Genomic DNA, 22,529 nt, shown 5'->3' on the forward strand with positions numbered 1-22,529 from the left:
AGATTTGTGGTTGCCTCTCATGATTGCCCTAAGCATAGAAGAAATAGATCTATTTACAACTTTAGTTTGACCATCCGTTTGAGGATGACAAGAAGTTGAGAAATTCAACCTAGTTCCAAGCTTTTCTAAAAGAGTCCTCCAAAAATGGCCTACAAATTTTGGATCTCTATCCGAAACTATGCTTTTAGGTAAACCATGAAGTCTTACCACTTCTCTAAAGAAGAGCCTAGAGATATTGTTAGCATCATCCACTTTATGGAATGGAATAAAATGTGCCATCTTGCTAAACCTGTCCACAACCACAAAAGTGGAATCAAAACCTCTTACTGTCCTAGGAAGCCCTAATATAAAATCCATGCTTATGTCTTCCCATGGAGCACTTGCAAAAGGTAAAGGAGTATAGAGTCCATGAGGCATTGCCTTAGATTTAGCTTTTAAACAAGAAATGCATTTATGGCAATGTCTTTGGACATCTTTTCTCATGTGTGGCCAAAAGAATTTTCCTTTTAAAAGCTCTAGAGTTTTATCAACTCCAAAATGGCCCATGAGTCCTCCTTCATGAGACTCTTTTACAAGAAGTTTTCTATGTGTTCCTTGGGGTATGAACAATTTTCCTTCTTTAAATAATTACCCCTTGTGCTCTATGTTGAGATTTAGCAAAGGTGGTGCATTAGTGAGTCCTTCTTATATAAAGTTCAATTATGTTTTCAAACCCAAGAATTTGGGCTCCAAGTTTTGAAAAGAGGGTATGCCTCCTAGAGAGAGCATCCGCCACAATATTTGTATTGCCCTTCTTATATTTGACAACAAATGGAAATTGCTCAAGAAATTCCATCCACTTTGCATGTCGTTTGTTCAACTTATGTTGACTCTTCAAATATTTTAAAGACTCATAATCACTATGGATGACAAATTATTTTGAAACTAGATAGTGCTCCCAAGTCTTTAGGGCCCTCACAAGTGCATAAAGCTCCTTATCATAAGTGGGGTAGTTGAGGGTGGCACCATGAAGTTTTTCACTAAAATAAGCAATTGGGTGTCCACCTTGTAACAACACAACACCTATGCCTACTCCTGATGCATCACACTCTAGCTCAAAAGTTTTTGCAAAGTTTGGTAAAGCTAGAATGGGTGCATTAGTGAGTTGAGCTTTCAGCCTCTTGAAGGCTTGATCTTGCTTCTCTATCCAACAAAATGGAGTGTCTTTCTTCACTAACTCATTGAGTGGTGAAGCTAGACTTGAGAAGTTAGGCACAAATATTCTATAAAAGCTTGCTAGACCATGAAAGCTCCTAACATCTCCTACATTTTCTGGAGTTGGCCACTCTTGGATGACTTTGATTTTCTCGGGGTCAACATCTACCCCATTTTTGTTAACTATAAATCCTAAAAATACTATATGATCAACACAAAAGGTACACTTATCAATATTAGCAAACAATTTATTGTCCCTAAGCACTAAAAGAACCTCCCTAAGGTGACTTAGGTGGGAATCTAGGCTTTGGCTATAAACTAAGATATCATTAAAGTAAAATACTACATATTTACCGATGCAATCAATCCCTTAAGACATGATTCATTAGCCTCATAAAAGTGCTAGGTGCATTAGTGAGTCCAAAAGGCATCACTAACCACTCATATAGTCCAAACTTGGTTTTAAAAGAGCTTTTCCACTCATCACATTCTTTAATTCTGATTTGGTGATATCCACTTTTAAGATCAATTTCAGAAAATATGGTGGACCCATGCAATTCATCAATCATGTCATCTAGTCTAGGGATTGGATGCCTGTATTTGATGGTGATGTTATTGATGGCTCTACAATAACAACTCATTCTCTATTTGCCATATTTTTTTGGCACCAACAAAATAGGTACAACACAAGGACTTAGGCTCTTTTGAACCCAACCCTTCTCCAACAAATCTTGTACTTGTGATTCTATCTCCTTAGTTTCTTCAGGATTAGTTCTATAAGCTGGTCTATTTGGTAGACTAGCTCCTGGAACTAAATCTATTTGATGTTCTATTCATCTAAAGGGAGGAAGTCCAATGGGGCCTTCCGTAGGGAATAAATCATCAAATTCTTTTAAAAGAACTTTTAATTGAGGAGGTAGTTCACAAGTTTCAGAAAGTGTGGCAGTGCATGCAAGTGTTCCTTTACAAAGCAGGATGCCTAAAGGTTGTTCAAAAAGAAGTATTTTATCAATTTTATTTTCAAATTTTTCTTCTTTCTAAATGACCTTGTGGGAAGGAACACTCTTCTCCCATGCCTCTTTTTTCCTAAGGGCTTTTTCTTGGTTTTCTACTCTTTTTTTCATCTTTTTTTTTTCATTTGTACTTGATTTTGTATCACTTGTGAAGGTGATAAGGGATAGAGTACAAACTTCTTTTCCCTATGAGTGAAAATGATCTCATTGGTAAGACCATTGTGCATAGTTTTCTTATGAAATTGCCATGGTCTACCCAACAAAATATGACAAGCTTCCATGGGAACTACATCACATAAAACTTTATCTTCATAGTTTCCCACAGAAAGTTTGACTTTCACTTGCTTCACTCATATAGTCCACCAATACACAGCATTACCTCAAAAACTTAAGGTGGCTAAGGGTACTTTTTTTCCTCACTCACATGGTGGCAGGCAAAAAATTGTTCTACCTTCATTTCCCAATCTAAATATGTTTCAACATTTTCTTTTCTTTCCCTTCTAACTCTCCTAGGTTGAGGTTGATAATATTCATTCATTCTAAGGCTTTCCTCACCATATGAGTCACTCAACCTAGAGCTAGATGCATGTGAAGATCTTTTTATTTTTTTGGTGTATTCATCCTTTTCTTTAACAAGTTTCAACTCTTCTTCTAATTTAACAAAATGAGCATCCCTTTCTTTAAGTTGGGCCTCATGTTGCAATTATCTATATGATAGTGATTGAAAGTATTTGGCTAATTTTTTTAAAAGAGATTTTATAGACTTTCTCACTTTCACTTGGACTAGAAGAATGAGAAGACATGTTTAAAGTTATATGTATAAGCAATTTACCATAAGAAAGATAGGTGGACTAATGTAGGTAGATTCCCAGGAAAGGGAGGTGGATCACTTGGATCACTTAAGTACCAAGCCTTTCCTAGCCAGATTCTATCCCTCAAAACTTTCACAAACCTTTCTCTAAGTAATTCACTAGGAGCACAATCAAGAATGAAAGCACAATTTTATGCAAGAAAACAAAGAATGCAAAGCAATAAACACAAATGAAAATGGCTAACTAGAAAGCTTTAAACTAGACATATCCTAAGGTGAGGCTTCTAGGCACTTAGAACCATTGAAGACACACACACCGTCTAATTGCACCATTAATCCACTAATTGATTAAGGTTTTACAAAATACAACTCAAAGAAAATACAATGAAAATTGAATCAACAAATTTTGAAGCACTAAAATTTTAAATCCTAGTTTATGCACTCCTCTATTTTTTTTATTTTTTTTTTTGCACTCCCTCATTGTGTATATTTTGGTACAAACTTGTTGTTGTCCCTTCGCTAAGCCTCTTAAGGATATTCAACTTTGAGTATTCAAATCTTCACCTCTTTGAGTGATAAGGACTCTCACCGAAAATTGTTAGCTCCAAACTCAACAAGGCACTTTTGAAATACTTCCACGAAGAAAGAGGTCAACAAAATTTTAAAGCAACAAAAGTTTCAATTTAAAATTGGACTATAGCAAGAAGAATTGATATATGACAAGAATTGAAAGAATATTCAATCAAATTGAGAAGCAAAACATTAAGGTATGCAATGAAAGGTAGCACACAAATTAGAACCTAGAGAATGACACTAGATTTGGATTAAGAAAACCAAGACAACACTACTGAAAATTTTGATGTGAAATTTGCATGACTTTAACAAATTATGTAGAGCTGAATATTTCAAATTTGAATCTGAAATTTAAACCACAGAAATTGCAATGTCGTAGCTCAAATTTGGCGCTGGAATCACACTAAAACAATGTGCCAATTAATTGTGATAAATTTTTCAAAAGTCATTGTCGCTTCACTTTTTTTTTCAGAGTCTGAATTTTGCACTTTGTACGTATTTCATTTATCATTTTTTTTTTGTATTTTGAATTTTGATACACTTCTTTTTTCCACTTTTTTAACACTTTAAACTACTCAAATCCAAAATTTCAGAATTTTTCACTAACGAAATTAATTTTCACAAACATTTTCAGCCAACACAGATTCAGTGAAACAGAGGAAACCTACTATGGAATTAAAAACAGAATTGAAAAACTTCAAAGACACAATGAAATTGATGTATATGAACTTGTATGGATCTAACACACAAGCATGAACTCAAATCTGAAATTAAAAATGCACCAAAAGCTCAAAAACATAATTATAAAACTGCACATAATTATCAATCAACCAAAATTATCAATAAAAGTACTACATAGAATTGATGACATTTTAGGAGAAACATGATTTGACAAAACTTGTATGGATTCAAAAATCAAAATGACTCAAACACAATTAATTTGCACCGATTAAAACAGCAAGAAAACTCAATTAAAATAAAAAACAGATCAGCACACACAAAGTACTCAATGGAAACCTATAACATTGCAACCGGATTGTTAAAGAACAGTTGAACAAAATAATGCACCGAATAGAATTTTAAAACAGCAGCACATATACTAAAAACGAAATTAAAAACAGCAAGACATTCAAGAACATAATGAACAACACGGAAATAAGAAGAACATAAAAATTAAAAGAAGATAAGGCACACTTAGCTCTTGAAGAACGATGGCTCTAGATACCAAATGATGGATTTGTGCCTTCATAACCGAATTCTTTGATTGAATTTTGGAGAGGATTGGGGGAAGCTTCAATGGAGGAGGCGTGCAAGGAGGCTCACATGTAGCTTGCGGTTTCCTTGGAGGTGCATACTAAGTATGGAGAGTGATAGGTGAGGCCTAATCACTTGAGCTAGGTGGAGAGTTGAAGACTAAAGTGTTTATCTAAAGAGGTAAGACAAGAGTGAGAATTGGCTCAATATTTTGACAGCAATTTCACTCATTCATTAATCTTGAAAATACATGAACCAAGCACCTCCTTATATAGAATCAGAGGGCCGAATTTGAACAAGGAAAATTGGTGGAAAATTCAAATATTAAAGTTTGAATTTAGGCGCCTATTTGAGATCACATGGCAAGCATGATCAAGGTGTGCATCATGTGACTCAATTAGGTTAAAAGACCGACCCTAGGTTTAATTATGAGTATTCTAGAAACCCTAATTTAACATAGGGTGGTTTTTCATGCCTAATCCAACCCTAACTACATTTTAGAAAAAAATACTAGTAAAATTTCTATTCTACTTTTGACAAGAAAATAAATTCTCTATAATATTTAAACTAGGGTCTTGGCTTCTTTAAACATGTAGAGAAATGTTTCTCTGCCATGAGTAGCAGTATCCCAGTCCTCTTGTATCTTCTTGGCCATAGACCTAATTGTGGGCCCTGATCTTCTAGTTGTTCGGCTTGTGCTTAGGCCTCTTCCATCACTAGTTGGACGAGAACTTTCCGTTCGTCTTCCAGACGAGATCCCCCTTCTGAAAACTTCTTAGTTGAACCTTCGCATTGTACACCCAGAGCTTGCATGAGGCTTCACGGATCTTGCTTCTGTCTCGCATCTCATTTAGAAGGTTGAGTCTGATCGACATACTCTCCTGATTCAAGGACAAATCAAAGTGTTGCCTTCTAAGGGATAGCTCCCGCACCTCAACCGAAATCATGGTCTCGGTTGGTAGGTTAGGCCATAGGGTGTCTCCTATCTCAAAGTTTGGGGTGTGCAACATTACACCCATAAGAGTTCTACTAGCTCTTCGATCCACCACCCTTTCGTCATGTCGAGTCGCTTCTTTAACTCATTACGGATGACCTTATTTACTATTTCGGCCTGCCCGTTGGTCGAGGGGTGCTCGACCGAGCTTGTCACTAAATTTATGCCAAGATCTTCGTAAAAAGACTGAAGCCCTCAGTCAATGAATTCTCGATCGTTATGAGTTATGATAGTGTTGGGGACTCTGAACTAGCATACTATGCTTCTCCACACGAAGTTTTCAACATTCTTGGCTGAAATGGAGGCGAAGGGCCCAGGCTCGATCAATTTGGTGAAATAATATGCTCCGACCAAGAGGAATTTTATTTGTCTTTTTCCCGGGCTGAAGGGACCTATGATATCCATTCCCCAAAGGGCCATACTCCTAACACTTAGTTCATTTCTTCACATATTCTGCAAGTAGTTTAGGACGATCGGCCAAAAGTATCTGGCCCAAGGCACCTTTGCTGCCATCGTTCTCCCGCCCGAGTGGTTTCTCACATGCCTCTCATGGATTTGTTGGGGTCATCCAGGTGTCGTCCTCAATTATATGGTCAAGCATTCAACCTTTCCTACACTGGGAATTTTTAGACAAATATGTACCACAAATTTGTGGTGGCTTTTCTTTTTAGTCGTAGCGAGTCAAGACAACGCGTCGACCCTCATGTTGTCCTCTTTGCGGATGTGCTCCACCGTTATCCTTTTGAACCGGACAATAAGGTTGGAGATCGTATGGTAGTACCTTTGCAACAATGGTTCCTTCAGTTTGAACTCCTCCTTTATCTGACCGACCACCAACTGGGAGTTGCTTTTACATGTTACTTCGCGAGCTCCCATGTCGTACGCCAAGTTTAGATCAGCTAGGATGGCATCGTACTCAGCTTGGTTGTTGGTGATCTAGAACTCGAATTTAAGTGCCTGCTCGAGAATGAGGTTGCCTGGACCCTCGAGAAAGACACCAACTCCACACACCATTTTGTTGGACGATCCATTAGCATACACCGTCCATCCGACCCAAAGATCCTACTGGGGAGTTAGCTCGGTCGAGAAGTAAGTTAAGCATTGGGACTTTATCGCACCCCTCGGTTCATACCAGATATCAAATTCCGAGAGCTCCACTTACCATCCTACCATTTGTCCTGCAAGATCAGGCTTAGATAAAATTTTAAAGATTAGGTAGTCAGTTCTTACCATGATGGTGTGATTTTGGAAGTAGGGTCTCATCCATCTGGCCGTCAGGACTAAGGCAAATGCTACCTTCTCTATCATCTGGTACCTTGTCTCGGCCGCGTGGAGTCTCTGACTGAAAAGGTACACAGGGCGCTCTTCCTTCTCAACCTTCTGCACGAGAATTGCAATGACCGCCTCCGCCTCTTCCGAGACCGACAGGTAGACTATCATCGGTTGGTCGGATCTCGGCTTCTGAATCACTGTCGGTGAGGATAAGAACATTTTCAGTTGTTGGAAGATTTTTTTCACACTTTTCATCCCAGCTGAACTTGGATGCTTTTTGGAGCAGTTGCACCATCGACCGCATTCGCTCGACTAGCCGAGGGACGAACCTTGAGAGGGCGGTAAGATGTATGATGAGTTGTGGCACCTCCTTCACGTTCGGAGGGCTTCTCATCTCGGTTATCGTTTGAAATTTATCCGGGTTGGCCTCAATTCCCCGGTGGGTTAACATAAAACCCAAAAACTTGCATTCCTTAACAACGAATGCACACTTCTCGGGTTGAGCCTCATATTCGTCTTCTTCAAAGCCTCAAAGACCTCCTCCAAGTCCTTGACGTGTTGGTGACATGAGTCTGACATAGACCTCCACGTTCCGGCTTATCATTCCCTTAGAGACCCTGTCCATGAGGCTCAACACACTTTTAATTGTTCTGTCTATATTTAGCGATTATTGTACATGATAATTCACTGTTCCTTGTGGGATCGATATCCGTCCTTAGGGACAAATTATTACTTCTGACACCGCGGTGCACATGCCGTAGAAAGTCATCAAGTGTTTGGCATCGTTGTCGAGGAACATGTTTGAGTTGTTGGTTATAGTGTCCTAAATATTGTGAATATTTTGTTTTTATTTGTTTATATATTTTATTTTATTTTATTTTATTTTAATTGTAGATCTGTTGTTTTAAAAAGAAAGTTTTTATTTTATTTTTATTTTTTTCTTTACGTATTTGTTTTATTTTGTTTTTGTTTTTGTTTTATTTTATTTTGATTATGATTTTGATATTGTTTTTGTTTTGTTTTGTTATATTTTATTTTATTTTTTATTTTTACGTAAGTATACGTAGTTATCTTTAAATTATTTTAGTTAGTTGTTTACAATTATAATTTTCTGTTTTATTTTGTTTTAGTTTTATTTTACTTCTAGTATTTACTTGTTATTTTAAGTACGTTAGTATATTGTATTTTAAAGTTTTTATTTATATATTTTTAATTTTTTCTTTTATCTTGTCTTTAGTTTATATTTTATGTAAATTTTTATTTTATTCATATTCTTTTCTGAATATTTTTCTTATTTTTTTTCTTATTGTCATTTTTAGTGTTTTATTCTGTTTTGTTTTTTTTTATTTTATTTTTAAGTTTTAATTTGTAGTTTAGGCAGTTATTGATTTTATTTTAGTTAGCTATTTAAATTTTTATTTATTTTTAAATTTTTGAAAAAAAAAACAACAAAATATAAAATACAAATTTTCGGTTACTACTTGTGAATTTTTCTTGCTAACCCTTGCATTAGTTGCTTTTATATGATATTGAGAAGTCGGATTCCAAAAGACCAATTGCTATTTGAAGCCGAAACCGACAATTAAAGGTGAAAGAGAAGCAACAAGATAATAGAGAGGACTTTTCAACAACTTCTTCTTTTTCTATTCATATTTTTTAGGAGAAGAACAACATGGCCGAGGAGGAAGCACCACCTCTTAGGAGGACTCTTGGAGACAATGTCATACATCAAAGGCCTAAACACTTTTCTAGCATTGCAATATGTGCTACTAATAGGGCCTTGGAGAAGAAGTCAGAGTTTCTCACCCTCATTAGTACCAATCAATTCACAGCAATGTGCCATGAGGATCCCCATACAGACTTGGCTACATTTTATGAATTGGTGGAAACTATGGGTTTTTAGCCAGGTCATTTGGAGAGTGTGTATATGAGTTTATTTCCCTTTTCTTTGGCAAGGAAAGCAAAGGAGTGGCTTAAATCACATCCTAATCAGAGCCTAACCAGATGTGGAGGAAATATTCCTACAAAGATTTTTTCCAATTTCTCCTTACATTAAAGCTAAGTTTGAAATTTCTATGTTTAGACAAGGAGCAGAGGAATCTTTCTGTTAAACATGGGAGAGATTCAAGATGATGTTGAGAAAATGCCAAAATCATGGGTTTGAAGAAATTGCTCTACTGAGTATATTTATTAATGGTCTCAGGTTTGATACGAAGATGCTCTTAGATGCCGCAGCTGGTGGCACAATGGTGGTTGTTGATGTAGAACAAGCAACGAGAATTATTGATGTTTTGCCCACAACTGATTATCAAGCTCAGAATGATAGACAAGGTCATCAAAAGAGAGGATTATTGGAATTGAATACTGTAGATGCATTGTTGGCTCAAAATAAGATTCTGGCACAGGAGATTGAGCAACTGACTGCACAGATGGCCAAACTACCCCAAAAGTTGTAGGCGGTTCACTCGTCCCAAAGTCAAAATATACTTATCAGGTGTAATTTTTTTGGAGGTGATCATCCTAATGGTCACTGTTCTTATCAGTCAAACTTACCTGAAGCTGAGGTAAATTATATGGGCAATCAAGGAAGGCAAGGTGGTTTTTCCAACAACTAATCTCCATGTTGAAAAAATAATCAAAATCAAAATTTTGGGTGGAAACAAGACTATAGTTCATCCAATAAGCAAGAGCCTTTCCAACATCAGCATCAATCTAATTATCAATCCATCCCTGACAGAATGAGTAAAGTTTAAGATGCTTTATCAAAGATTGTGAGCTCGCAGGAAAATAGCATGGCCATGATTAGGAGTATTGAGATCTAGATGGGACAGAAGGCTAAACAAATTGCACAAATTGCAGAGGGACCAATTGGCCAATTCGCAACCAACACCACAACCAACCCTAAGAAGCATTGTAATAAAATCACTACTGAGAGTGATAATAAAATAAAAGAGGGAGATGGTGAGATGGTGAAGGTTGAGGAAGAAAAAGGAGAAAATAGAAAAGAGGGAGAAAAATATGAAGTTGTAGAGAGTGGGGTTTCAAAAGAATTATCCCATTCTTTTATGCCCATAAAAGAAGAAAAGAAAGGATTTTTTTTTTTCTGATAAATTGCTTCCAAAAAATTATTTTGCAGGATGGTCAGAGAAAAACAATTATTTGATAGAATTAAAAGGAAGATGTGTTGCTTTGAAGAAAAGGATATAGAGCAGGAAGCTGGAAGCAGTTCTTTTGAAGCAGAAAGACTTACCCAAAAAATTCAAGGATCCAAGGAATTTTAATATTCCTGTGTCGATAAATGACTTATTTGTTAATTATAACTTATTTGATTTAGGATCAAGTATAAATCTGATGTCACTAACCATGTTAAGATAAATAGGTGACTTAGAAGTTAAACCCACCACGATGCATTTACAATTGGCTGACAGTGAAACATCCTTATGGTGTGGTAGAATATGTTCTTATGAAGGTCGACATGTTCATATTTTCGATGGATTTTTTTATCTTGGACAAGAAAGAGGATGAGTTGATCCCTTTGATTCTCGGTAGACCTTTTATGAAGACCGTTAAAGTCATAGTGGATGTGGACAAAGAAGAAGTTAGAGTAAGGTCTCAAGAGGACGAGATAAGATTTAATCTTTTGATGACATGACTAACTGTATTGCAGATAAGGATGGGAGACAAGAGGAAATTTCAAAAGATGGAGAACAAAGGGAGGGTTCAAAGCCGAAGGAGAAAATTCCACCTCAGGAAAAGTTAGAGGCAAAAGGAGACCGAAACAATCAAGGGAAGCCGCTGGAAGAAGATGAATATTGGCCAGTACAACCTATCATGCTCAACGCAGGTAGGGAGAAAGGAATGAAGAAGATGAAGCAATTGTGGGTCATTAAGGAATTAAACTGAATGGAACAATTGAAGTGGAAAAACCATCTGCAAGGAAAACGAAAGTGATAACAAAAGCACTGGCCAAGTAGAATAATTATCCCCGTTGATAAAAACTTTCATCAAGCTATATTACGTTAAATAAAGAGCTTACTGGAGGCAACCCAGTCCACTTTTTAGTTTTATGTTGTTTTTTTTACCTTTGTTGATTTTATTTTTAAAAAAAAAAACCTTTTATTTTATTTTTGCCTCAAAGGTAACCCACTCCCTACATGCCTCCTAATCATTTTGCAGTTTATGTAGTTTGGTCTGGGGACAGGTTCTATTATTCAAGGGGAAAGATCAAGCAAATGAAGAAAGAGTATAGATGAAGATTTTAACAAAGAGGTGGATTACTTCTTAGGAAGAGATGATTGAGCAAAAATATGGTTTTATCTTTCTAATTCTCTTTTCTTTTCAGTTATTTGAATTTTGTTTTATTTTTTCTATTTTTTTAATTTTATTTTTCAGTTATTTTATTTTTCTTTTTTTTTGTTATTTTGTTTGTTTTATGTCTTGAATTATTTTTCTTGAATAAATATCAATTTTATTTTGTTTGGTTTCTAGTTTTATTTTTCTCAAATAAAAAAGAACTAAAATATTAATTTTGAATTGTGGAAAAAAAGAATTTGTTTTTAAATATTAAATAGTAAGATGAATTAGACACAGCTTAGAAAAGAAAATTTGATTGAATCCCTATGTAAATATAGTTGAAATTGTGATACATGAAAATTTAACAGGATAATTGATTATGACAGAGAATGGCAAAACAAAAAGGAATGAGACCAATTAAATCAAGTGAGTGTGTGAACCTTAAACAGTTTGAGAGTTTTACTGATGAAATAACAATTGTGGTTGCTTAATTTTTATCTTTATTACATCATAAAAGAGCAGGAAGATTATTGAGGCATTTGTTTTGTATTAATTAGGAACCTAGGGCCAAATAGTCAACCTTTATCTTATTAGAATTTCAATATTTTTATATATATCCCCTTTGAGCCAAAAAATTATTTTTATTATTATTGCGCCCTAACCATTGATGATATATTTTCAAAAATGTTTAAGGAAGGAGAACACAAATGTAATAAATATAGAAAAAGGAATGGTTGGTTCTAAATTTTGAAAGCTCAAAAAGTTGAAAATAGGAAGAATTTATTCCTAACAAAACAACAAATTTATTCAAAATACAAAATAAAAAATTACGATAGGTTGTCCTAGCAAATATTCATCTTCCTCTACTGAGTCCCCTTGATTATCCTTGTATTCTTTTGTCTTTAACGTTTTTCGAGGTATAACTTTCTCCTTTGGCTTTGAACCCTCCATCTGTTCACCATTTTTTGAAATTTCTTCTTGTCTCACATCCTTATCTGCAATACAGTTAGTCACATCATCAAAAAGATTCAATCTTACCTCATCCTCCAGAGACCTTACTCTAAGTTCTGCTTTATCCACATCCACTATGACTTTAGCGGTCTTCATACAAGTTCTGTCGAGAATCAAAGGGACTTCCTCGTCTTCTTTAATGTCCAAGATAACAAAATGCATTGGAAATATGAACTTGTCTACCTTCATAAGAACATCTTCTACCACACCATAAGGATGTTTCACAGTTATGTCAGCCAATTGTAATTGCATCGTGGTGGGTTTAACTTCTAAGTCACCTATATGTCTTAACATGGTTAGTGGCATCAAATTTATACTTGACCCTAAATCCAATAAGGCATTATTAACAAATAAATCATTTATCGACACAGGAATATTAAAACTCCCTAGATCCTTGAATATCTTGGGTAAGTCTTTCAGCTTTAAAAAACTGCTTTCAGCTTTCGGTTCTATATCTTTTTTCTTCAAAGTAACACATGTTCCTTTTAATTCCTTCAAATAATGTTTTTTCTCCAGCCATCCTACAAAATAATTTTTTGGAAGCAAATTTTTAGAAAAAAAATCCTTTCTTTTCTTCATTTATGGGCATAAAAGAGTGGGATAATTCTTTTGAAACTCCACTCTCTACAACTTCATAATTTTCTCCTTTTTCTTGCAACATTCACCATCTCACCATCTCCCTCTTTTATTTTATTTTTCACTCTCAATAGTGATTTTATTACAATGCTCCTTAGGGTTGGTTGTGGTGTTGGCTGAGAATTGGCCAATTGGTCCCTCTGCAATTTGTCCAATTTGTTTGGTCATCTGTCCCATCTGGATCTCAATACTTCTAATCATGGCCATGCTATTTTCCTGCGAGCTCACAATCTTTGGTAAAGCATCTTCAACTTTACTCATTTTGTCAGGGATGGATGGATAATTAGATTGATGTTGCTGTGGGAAATGTCCTTGCTTGTTGGATGAACTATGGTCTTGTTTCCACCCAAAATTTTGATTTTGATTATTTTTCCAACCTTGGGAATAATTGTTGGAAAAACCACCTTGCCTTCCTTGATTGCCCATATAATTTACCTTAGCTTCAAAAGAGTTGAACTAATAAGAGCAGCGACCATTAGGATGATCACCTCCACAAAAATCACACCTGATAGGTATATTTTGACTTTGGAACGAGTGAACCGCCTGCAACTTTTGGGGTAGTGTGGCCATTTGTGCGGTCAGTTGGTCAGTTGCTCAATCTGCTATGTCAAAATTTTATTTTGAGCTAGCAATGCATTTCCAGTATTCAATTCCAATAATCCTCTCTTTTGATGACCATGTCTGTCATGCTGAGTTTGATAATCAGTTGTGGCCAAAGCATCAATAATTCTCATTGTTTGTTCTACATCAACGACCATCATTGAGCCACCAGCTGCGGCATCTAGGAGCATCTTCGTATCAAACCTAAGACCATTAATAAATATGCTCAGTTGAGCAATTTCTTCAAACCCATGATTTGGGCATTTTATCAACATGATCTTGAATCTCTCCCATGTCTCACATAAAGATTCCTTTGCTCCTTGTCTTAACATAGAAATTTAAGACTTAGCTTTAATGTAACGAGAAATTTGAAAAAATCTCTGTAGAAATTATTCCTCCACATCTTTCCATCTAGTTAGGCTCTGATTAAGATGTGATTTAAGCCACTCATTTGCTTTCCCTGCCAAAGAAAAGGGAAATAAACGCATATACACACTCTCCAAATCACCTGACTGAAAACCCCTAGTTCCCACCAATTCATAAAATGTAGCCAAGTGTGTGTGGGGATTCCCATGGTCCATCGTTATGAATTGATTGGTACTAATAAGGGTGAGGAACGCTGACTTCATCTCCAAGGCCCTATTAGTAGCCGGTATTGCCATGCTAGAAAAGTGTTTAGGCCTTTGATGTATGGCTTAGTCTCCAAGAGTCCTCCTAGGAGGTGGTGCTTCCTCCTCGGCCATGTTGTTCTCCTCCTAAAAAATATTAATAGAAAAAGAAGTTGTTGTAGAGTCCTCTCTATTATCTTCTTACTTCTCTTTCTTCTTTAATTTTCGGTTTCTTTTAGCTACCTTCGCAATTTCTGCTTCAAAAAGCAATTGGTTTGAAATCTGACCTTTCAATATCATATAAAAGCAGCTAATGCAAGGGTTAGCAAGAAAAATTCACAAGCAGTAACAGAAAATTTGTATTTTATATTATGTTTTTAAAAAAAAAATAAACAAAAAAATTAAATAAATAACTAAAATAAAACCAATAACTGTTTAAACTACAAACTAAAACTTAAAAATAAAACAAAACAAAAACAAAACAAAGTAAAACACTAAAATGACGCTAAGAAAAAAAAATAACAAAAATATGAATAAAATAAAAACTTACGCAAAATGCATAAATAAAAAATAAAAAATAAAAAAAAATAAAAACTTATAAGTACAATATAATAACGTACTTAAAATAAAAAGTAAATACTACGAGTAAAAATAAAAACAAAATAAAATAAAACTAAAACAAAATAAAATAAAACAGAAAATTATAACTGTAAACAACTAACTAAAATAATTTAAAGATAACTATGTAAACTTACGTAAAAATAAAAACTAAAACAAAATAAAATAAAATATAACAAAAACAAAATCAAAATCAAAATCAAAATCATAATACAATAAAAATAAAAACAAAATCAAAATCATAATCAAAATACAATAAAAATAAAAACAAAAACAAAACAAAAAATACTGTAAAGAAAAAATATAAATTTTCATTTTAAAATAGAAGATCTACAAATTAAAATAAAATAAAATATGTAATAAAATAAAATAAAAAATATAAAAAAAAATCAAAACAATTAAAATGTTCAAAATATTTAGGAAACTATACTCAACAACTCAAACATGTTCCCCGTGCCAAAAACTTTTTACGACTAGTGCACTGCATTTTCCGAACTAATAATTTGTCCTTAAGGATGGATATCGATCCCACAAGGAACATTGAATTATCATGTACAATAATCGCTAATTATAAAACAGAACAATTAAAAGTGTGTTGAGCATGGTTGTGTTGGCAATGAGTAATAAAAAAACAGACAAAGAATTGGTTGCTTCAAGTTGGAAAAAGAAGAATTAGGTTTCATCTATCTCTCTCTTATGTATTTTGATTAGCATGTTAACATTATGTTCTTTGATTGAAATTGATGTCGTATAAAAGTCATTCATATTGATTCCTCGCATATAAAATTCTTAAGAATGTTCCCTAAATATCGATCTCTCCCATAATTATAAGAACAACTTAGAATCAAGCTCAGACATTAATAGCAATTAACATTTTCAGTCTATTCCTAACACTCAAATATGTTAAGTATTGTTGTTTAGGTTAGAACCCTAAAAATAATTCCCAGTCAAATTTACGATCCTCAAACATGTCACAAATATTTAAAAGCAAAACAACAATACCAATAATCAATCAAGAACAGAGTATTATATCATAATTAAATATCACCTCAATACATAAGGGTTTGAACAAATTACTCTAAATCTCAAAGGGTAGAATTAGCCATGCATACTTCTAGCACCTTCCATTCTCCCAATTAGTTACAATTCACTCAATGGTGTTTACCTCTCAATCTGGCACCCTAGGGTTGTGCCTATAGCCCCTATTTAACCTAATTTGCTAGGGTTAGGTGTCTTCATGCGTTGCGCTTTGGGCTTGTTCATTAAAACATAAAATTAGTCTAATTAATCTTATGCATTCTCGCTGCTGAGTTGGACTATTGTTCTCTCTTTTGTGCATTGTAGGCCTTCCAGCTTTTTGCTTTTAGCATATATCATTCTTCTTTAGTCCAAATCTTTATTCTTCCCTAGTAACTTGCAATTAACACCAAATTTGAGAATAAAATGTTCTTATTCAATTAAAGCTCATAAAAAATGTAAAAAGGTATAAATTCATAAATTAGGGATTATTTTATGTAAATTAGAAAGTAATACTCATAAGTGTCTATATTTTAATATGAAATATTACGGAAATTAGGCACTTATCAGCATCCACAAACAAATTGGCAAGTAGAATCTGCCAATAAAGCGATATTAATACAATTGAAGAAACATCTAGGAAGTTCTAAAGGAAAATGGGCAGACAACTTGTCGAAAATGTTATGGGTCTATAGATACACACCTCAGACAACAACTGGTGAAACACCTTTCAACCTTACGTATGGGATGGATGTCATGATACTGGTAGAAATTGGACACCAACTTCGAGATTTAAAAGTGAATGAAGAATGTCTAAAGACCGAGCTTGACTTACTCAAGGAGTTGAGAGATAAAGAAAGGATAAGGGAGGAAGCAGTTAAAAGTAAGGCGACTAGGATATATAATACTAAGGTTGCTTCGAGAGCTTTTAATAAAAGTAAGTTACTGTGGAGAATGAGGACGGAAGTCCGAAAGGGTACAACACATGGTAAATTCGTATCCAATTGAGAAGGACCATTCCGAGTTATTGAAAACTTGGGAAATGGAGCATACCGACTTGAGTAACTGAGCGAAAAGAAAATACAACGTACTTCGAATGCTAGTCATTCGAAACATTACTTTACTTGAAAGTTTATTGTACAAAGCTAATCAATGAAACTTTTTTTGAAAGTCTCAAGAAATAATAGTTATCTCGAGCAATAAAATTTTCTCTCGGTTAAAGAAGTTTTCACACTTAAGTGAATCCCTATCGGATGCTAAAATTCTAGTCGACTAAGGAATTTTTCATGTCAAAATGAATCCTTGTCGAGTACTAAACTTTGGTTTAGAGTTTTTATGATAAGTTTGCGATAAGTAAAAGCTTACCTGGTGATTAAGTTATTCTCGGTTCAATAAACTTCATTTTCAATCAAAATACTCACTGAAGTTCAATGATTATTAAAGTTACTAAGAGCTTTAAAATAAACTACTAACGAATAAGAGATTGCATAAAAGACAAATCAAGAGCATTTATAAAAACATCAGTGTACTAAACGATCTACCAAAAGATACACTAGATTGCAAAATTAAAAAAAAAAATACAAGACTTATCAATTTCGACAGGGTCATTGTCTTCATGGTTCTCGTTATTCTCAGTAGGGTTGTCTTCATCATCTTCATCATATCATCAGGAATATCTCTAACCGGCACGAGTTGTTCCTTGTAAAGGTCTTTCATCACAACAAAATTCCCATAATTCATAGGAATTTTGTAAACATACTCGACTTGTTGAAGAGCATTGGTAAAACCAATCGCTGGGAGATGATTGAAGACAAGGACATCAAAATTCAGATAAACAAATACCACCAGTTTCTTAAAGATATCAAAGCAAAGAGAATAGCCTTGCCTGATGAATTCATGTCGGAACTATTGATAGAAAATCTTCCGCAATCTTGGACTGACTACAAGTAACAATTGAAATACAGACACAGACAAATATTTCTGCCCGATCTGATCACCTGAATCATCATTGAAGACAGAAACAAAAGGAGTGTGTTGTTGCAAGGGCCAAAGCCTTGTCTGCCAAGGCAAACATGGTAGAAGACAAACCAGCTTCAAAATGGTACGAGAAAAAACCTGATCACAAAAATAAATATAATGATAAACTTTCTCGTCCCAATGGAACTAACACTAAAAGAAAATTTGGAATCACGTACAACACTAAATTCATATGTAATAAACCAAATTCGTATGTAAAACATAGTTACATATGGATTACATATAGAAAAAAAATTGTATGTAAGTACATACGAATGTCAAATTCGTATGTAATTATCTGTTAAATTTACATATGGATATTTTCGTATATAACTTCACTAGATAGTTACATACATAAATATTCGTATTTAATTACTATTGTATTACATACTGAAAAATCCATATGTAATTGTGTGGTGAAATTATGCACGAAAGATTTTGTATGTAATGTATTTTATTTTAAACCTGGAGATATTGAAAAGTTTTTTTTTTCGTATCTAGATATATTGAAAACCATTCAGACTTGAACATATATTCATCAACATTTAAACTTGGACGTATATTCAAAAGCATGATAAAATACTATTTTCAATTGTTCAAAATATCCAAATGTAATCCATTCAAATCAAAGAAAATATCTAATAAAAATAAATTCAAGTCATCTAATATAAACATTCAATATCATTATCTTTCATCTAATATTGTTGTTATTGAGTATTTGATTGTTGGAAAATATGTTATGCAACCGCTACTACTACAACTGATAGATATTGAATCATAAGATCATGAAAGGATTGAAATCGGGAATTCATGTGTTGAATCTGCTCCTCACTTGTTGATATTTGCGGTATAAGTTTAACAAGCACACATATTAGTACTAGATAATCATATCCCATTACGATAATGGCAACTGATTTTTTTCTTTTTATATTATTATTTTATAAAAGTGTTATTTGCTAATGACATTGCAATGCCCATTTTTTATTTAAGTATTTCTAAGAACATACTTTTAATTACAATCTTAAATTTTAGATAAAAAGTCTTGTTGTTGCACTGGAATGTGGCTCTCTGTTGGGACAGGGGGTGCTCTACCGGTTCATCACACTTCGAGGATCAAGTCAGTGAGGGCATACAAAATAAGGTAAGTATTCAGTTTCAGTCTAGTATTCAGAAACATCGTACCTTTACTGAGGGTCTCAAGCCCTTTTTATAAATATCTCTTTAACAGCTTTCTCTTAAAAGAATATAATTTCAATTGAAAGCACCACAAAAATAATATTCTACTTACGGGCACTTTTACTCACGGGCACCTTTATTCTTGGGTGCTCTCTACTCACTTAACAACTTTACATATGTATTTATTTAACTAACAACCCTATATATATATAGGTTAAAATATATATTTAACTGACAAATTCATATTAATATATGACAAAACTTATTATTTTAATTATTCTCCATCGGACTTATCAACAAAAGTGTGCCAAACTCATGGTCCACCCTGTAGACCCAAAAGCCGAGTTGGTCATACCCACATGCCCAGTCCGAGGTCCCGAGCACTCAAACACTCATGTCCCGGTACAATCCTTATAATGTATTATGTCTTAATAAAGTGTTAATGCAACTATACCTAATATGTTACAACACATTTGACTTTTTTCTACTTACAAATCTATATGTAAACACAAGCATGGAAACTTAAATTAAATTCGTAACATAGAATATCAAAACTAAAGAAATATAATATCAAAATTACAAAACAATGTCAAGACGAAGATTGTTCTACAATAGTCTTAGCATAACTTTTAATAAATACAAGATAAAAATGAATTAAAAAACACACAACAACCATCATACTTAATGAAAAAAATAATTTGTTGTATTTTTATTTGTCAAGAATTACAATATATACTTGTCTGAAATAACATTGTGTATTTGTTTATATTTGATTTCGATTATAATAAAATTAAGAGTTTTTAGAAAAAAAAACTTAAACATAGTAACTATCATATTTTATTCTTGTTTTATAAATCATCTAAAAATTGACCATTATATATATAACTCCTTCGGATTGTTTCTTAAAAATAAAACATGGTTGGAAGAGAAACCATACCATTCTAGATTGAGATTATTAATTGAGAAAACTTGAGATTAACCTATGTCAATAGTAGGATTATAATAATAAAAAAACAAGTATTTTAAACTTCGTTACTTGTGCCTCTATGGATATAATACCTGGTTACTTTTTCAGCTAATTGTAATGTCATCTTGGTGGGTTTAATCTCCAAATCACCTATTTTCTTCAACATAACAAAATGCATTAAATTTATATTAGCTAACTGTAATAATTTTTCCCTAGGGACAAATATCGAACCCACAAAGAATAGTTGAATTATCAAGTATAAGATTCACTAAATAGAAAAAAAATAATAATAAAGTTTGTTGGAAGTTTGTTGTGTATCATTACAATAATTGTAAAGAAAGCAAAGTAAAGAGTTTGGGATTGGGGTCATCCTTCTTACTCTTTTGTATTTTAAAAAGCATAGTAATAATCTATCATTTGATTGATGTTGATTTACATCTAAAAATCATTCATATCAATTCCTCGCATACAAAATTATTAAGAAAATATCTTAAATATTGATTCCTCGCATATTTATAAAGCTCTTTATCATTAGGAACAGATGTTATAAAGTAATTAACATTTCAAATCTATTCCTAGAATTCAAATATCTTAAGCATTATCATTTAGGTCAGATTCTTAAAAATACTTTCAGACAAATCTCAGGATCAAAATCATGAATAATTCATGTTTGAGAATAAAATGATAATACCAATCATCAATCAAAAACTGAAATATTATAGATAAATATCACCTCGATACATAAGAGTTTGAACAAATTACTCTTAATCCCAAAGCTAAGAATTAGCCATTCATGTTGGCCATTACAAGCATGGAAAGCAAGAAAAGAAAATTCATGATGTTTCTCATTGATGATTGTCTCCTCTAAGATTTTTTATCTCCTTTTATTCTCCTAATTATGTCTAGGGTTATGGCTCACACCCCATATTTAACCTATTTGGGCTTGGGCAAGTTTTTACTTTCTCGCTTAGGTGAGTTATTACTTTCTTGGGCGAGTTTGATGAGAAAAACCCAACATTTCTTGAGTGAAATCGCCTGGGCGAGTTCCTCTAGAGTGAGCTTGCTTAGGCAAGTTTGGGCGAACTTTGAATGTTTCAACTTTCCCTTTTCATCTTGCCTATTCTTCTTTAGCCCTTTCATCTCAATTTTCCCCTAAAATCTTGAAGTTAACACAAATTTAGGAATAAATCGTTTGTATTAATATTATAATGACAAAATATGTAAAAATGTTTAAATTCATAAATTAGGGATTGAATTATAGCTATTTTATCAATAAAATCCGTAACTGCCTATTTTTAAATATAAAATATTACTGAAATATGGCACTTATCAACGTCTTTGTTTACCAACTCATTCAGCGGTGTAACAAGACTGGAGAAATTAGGCACAAATATTCTATAAAACTTGCAAGCCCATGAAAACTCCTAACATCTCCGACATTTTGTGGAGTTGGTCAGTCTTGGATGGCTTTGATTTTCTTGGGGTCAACATGAACCCCATTTTTATTGACTATGAACCCTAAAAGGACAACACTGTCTACGCAAGAAGTGCATTTTTCTACATTAGAAACAGATGATTATTCTTAAGCACTAACAAGACATGTCTAAGATGCTCCAAATGCAAACTAAAACTACTACTATAAACTAAAATGTCCTCAAAATAAACAACTACAAATTTTCCTATGCAATCCCTAAGAACACGATTCAATAACCTCATGAATGTGTTGGGTGCATTGGTATGTCCAAAAGGCATCACCAACCACTCGTATAGTCGAAATTTGGTCTTAGAAGTGGTTTTCCACTCATCGCCCTCTTTGATTCTAATTTTGTGATAACCACTCTTAAGATCAATTTTGGAAAATGCAGTGGATCCATGCAACTCATCTAGCATATCATCAAGACTAGGAATTAGATCCATGTATTTAATGGTGATGTTGTTAATGGCTTTACAGCCACAACACATGCTCTATTTCCTATATTTCTTTGGCACCAACAAGACTGGTACAACACAAGAACTTAGGCTCTTTTGGACCCAACCCTTATCCAACAACTCTTGAACCTTAGATTTTATTTCCTTCATTTCCTTTGGATTAGTCTTGTATGTCGGTCTATTTGGTAGACTAGATCCAAAAACCAAATTTATTTTATGTTCTATGCCCCTGAAAGATGGAAGGTCAATTGGTCCTTCCTTTGGGAATACATCACCAAATTATTTTAAAAACTCATTTATAGAATGAGATAAAACCCTAGACTCACAAGGTCTCTAGTTTGACCTATACCTTTCCTCCTCATGTCGTCGATCCCGAGAGTTTTTCCTTTTATAACCGTGGGGAGGTCGCTTGTCTCTTTATGTAAGAGGTGGAGATGCAAAGTGAGCACCTTGTTTTACGAATCTTTGAAGGTGTCAGACTTGTATAAGCTTTTCAATTTTATATCTTAGTGTGATACACTCTTCGATTGAATGGCTAAAGTTATGA

The 22,529-nt window shown here is 33.8% G+C and overlaps 2 pseudogenes; one reads left to right on the forward strand and one right to left on the reverse strand.

The window, feature by feature from the left end:
* Positions 1–9,166: 9,166 nt before the first annotated feature.
* LOC137812066 (small nucleolar RNA R71) lies at positions 9,167–9,272 on the reverse strand (annotated as a pseudogene).
* A 4,625-nt stretch (positions 9,273–13,897) lies between these two features.
* Positions 13,898–14,003, forward strand: LOC137811553 (small nucleolar RNA R71; annotated as a pseudogene).
* The last annotated feature ends 8,526 nt before the right edge of the window (positions 14,004–22,529 follow it).

Source organism: Phaseolus vulgaris, chromosome 11 (assembly GCF_000499845.2).
Source record: "Phaseolus vulgaris cultivar G19833 chromosome 11, P. vulgaris v2.0, whole genome shotgun sequence".
NCBI lineage: Eukaryota > Viridiplantae > Streptophyta > Magnoliopsida > Fabales > Fabaceae > Phaseolus > Phaseolus vulgaris.